The 2,500-nt window shown below is 46.6% G+C and overlaps 1 protein-coding gene across 1 annotated transcript in view; it reads right to left on the bottom strand.

Annotated features, from left to right (window-relative positions):
* Positions 1–2,500, bottom strand: part of LOC134444429 (fibrosin-1-like protein) — a 329,076-nt gene that overhangs the window by 223,731 nt on the left and 102,845 nt on the right. The gene's annotated exons all lie outside the window — the stretch shown is intronic.

The following is a 2,500-nucleotide window of genomic DNA, read 5'->3' as shown; positions in this document are numbered from 1 at the left end:
CATACCTTGAACACTGTCCTTACCCTGTGCTGCACAGTGCAATGTCCTATTTTGTGCTGTGCAGGGATTCCCATGCATAGATCATTCTGTGGCAAAGCACCACAGGATAAAAAATATGCAGCACATGTAGTGGTAGTACATGTCAATGGGGGTACAGACATGACAGTTCCTCTGGACCAATGTATTTTGTCTGTAGCAATGTCACATGGTCTGTGGGAAAACTGTTATCCTATGTTGCGCCAGAGAGAGTAGAGAGAGAGAGGTTCCATTGGCCCATTGTTTCCGGGTTCTATTATTGCAAGGGGGAGGGGGGGAAATCCCCTTTTAGGCAGACCTAGGCAGACCTAAGGACTGTTCTATTCAATGCTAGGAGTATTATGACAAGCCCCTTTAGGCAGACCGGAACCTGGTCATGTTAGGTGCCCATAGCAACCTATTATGTTGGCATATCTCTATATACTTAAAGAATCTCTGGTTGCGCTGTCCTTAGGGACTGATACACCTTTAGCACTCGACTACCTATGAATGCGCTTTTTGTCTGTACAATGTCAGTGCCATGTATTCTGTATTCTGCATGTGTTATATACGTTCTGCATTCTGTGTTATGGGCTGTATGAGTTATGTGTCAGCTATGCAAGGTCGAGACAGATCTCCTTCGGGACAAAATAAATGAATCTTGAATCGTAAATCTTGAATCTTGCTGGTTGAATCTTGCCTGCGCTGCCCTGCCACACTGCCCTGGCTCCCATGTACAGTGCACACTAGATGGGATTATTATCCGACGCTGCCTACACCTCTCTGGCGCTGCCCACTCTTTAAATATCTCCCTCCTGCAGGGAAAACAGCTCAAGCATTTACCATTTAAAATACATACACCAACCCACAAACACACTGCACTGCACAGCACCCACTCATCCAAACCAAACACGCACGCACGCACGCACGCACGCACGCACGCACGCACGCACGCACGCACGCACGCACGCACGCACGCACGCACGCACGCACGCACGCACACGGTCTCTCTCTCTCTCTCTCTCTCTCTCTCTCTCTCTCTCTCTCTCTCTCTCTCTCTCTCTCTCTCTCTCTCTCTCTCTCTCTCTCTCTCTCTCTCTCTCTCTCTCTCTCTCTCTCTCTCTCTCTCACACACACACACACACACACACACACACACACACACACACACACACATAAAGTATATTTCTGGACTGTCCCTTGCTGAGATGTGTCCTCATAGCAGACCGCAGGTTTATAAGCTTAGGTACATAAAGCGCCCCACTGTGAATGGTTACTGGCAAACGGTGTAAAGCAAACACAGTCCCACAGGCCCACAGGATAGAGAGGGAGGGGGGGTGATACTGGCCTACTGCGCCACCACCACAACCCACCAATGACTGTATTAGGATTAGCGACTGTACTGCTAATTCAGTGTTGGCTAATGCAATATGCTTACTCCGCCACCAGACATGGCGGGTGGTTGAGCTCCTTTTTCAGCGTTGGTACTTACAGCGTTCATTCTGCCTGACAAGCACCGTGCGGCCAATCCCATTATCAGAGTCCGCCACGCGGCCGCAAGGCTTTTCAACAACGCCTAAAGGAGTCAGAACCCACAAACACACCCGGCCACAGATGTTTTGCGGCTAACCCTTTGCTACATCAGCCAAATGTCACAATATTCAGTCACAGCTCAACACCGTGTTTCGCTACGAGACACAATGACATGCTGTTTCGAAAGAAGTCGGCTCTTCAAGTGCACTGGTGGGTGGTTTTCATGGTGATTTTTGGTTTTCTTTTGGATGAGACTCATCTGTAAACCAGAGCTAGAGGCCCTTATTTTATATTCAACAGTTACAGCAGAGCTGCGTGGGCTAACAACATGAGTTGACTCATTGGCTACGTTTACATGACGTTTTTAATTCAGAACTAATAATTCAGAATTAAATAGTTCTGTCTAGCTTCCTTGGATCATTCATTTAATTCCCAATTAAGAAGTGTTTACATGACCTTTTTACAAAGTGGAATTAAGCTTAATTCAGAGTTAAAGTGAGTTAATTCTGAACTAAATGTATCATTTAAACATAGGCATTGTTGGCAAAAGGAGTCCAAGGCACTAGGCCACACTGACCTTGCCACTCGCCCTGCTTGTAAAACAAAAATAGAAGGGAGGACATTCTGGAGATACCCAGCCAGCTAACTACTTTGTAGTATGTACACAGTGCCAAGATAGATACTTCAACATCCATCAGCACAGAACATTCCAGAAATCCCAATCTCAAGCCCAATAAATAACACTAAAGGTATATTTATGTTGCCTTATTATCGTTGACCAAGAAGATAACAAATAACATTTCACAAACGGCCTGATTAACCCGCCTCCCTCAGCTTGCCACTGGTCGAGGCCAGAACAGGCCTTTTATCATTTTCTTAGTCCCAATAGAACGTCTCTGCTTAAACCACGTCACTGCCTTGAACACGCCTCTACCCAGGGCCGTTGGAGCTG

Source organism: Engraulis encrasicolus, chromosome 3, assembly GCF_034702125.1.
Source record: "Engraulis encrasicolus isolate BLACKSEA-1 chromosome 3, IST_EnEncr_1.0, whole genome shotgun sequence".
In the NCBI taxonomy this organism is placed as follows: Eukaryota; Metazoa; Chordata; class Actinopteri; order Clupeiformes; family Engraulidae; genus Engraulis; species Engraulis encrasicolus.
Note: the sequence above shows the minus strand (reverse complement) of the source record. Positions and strands in the feature narration are given on the sequence as shown.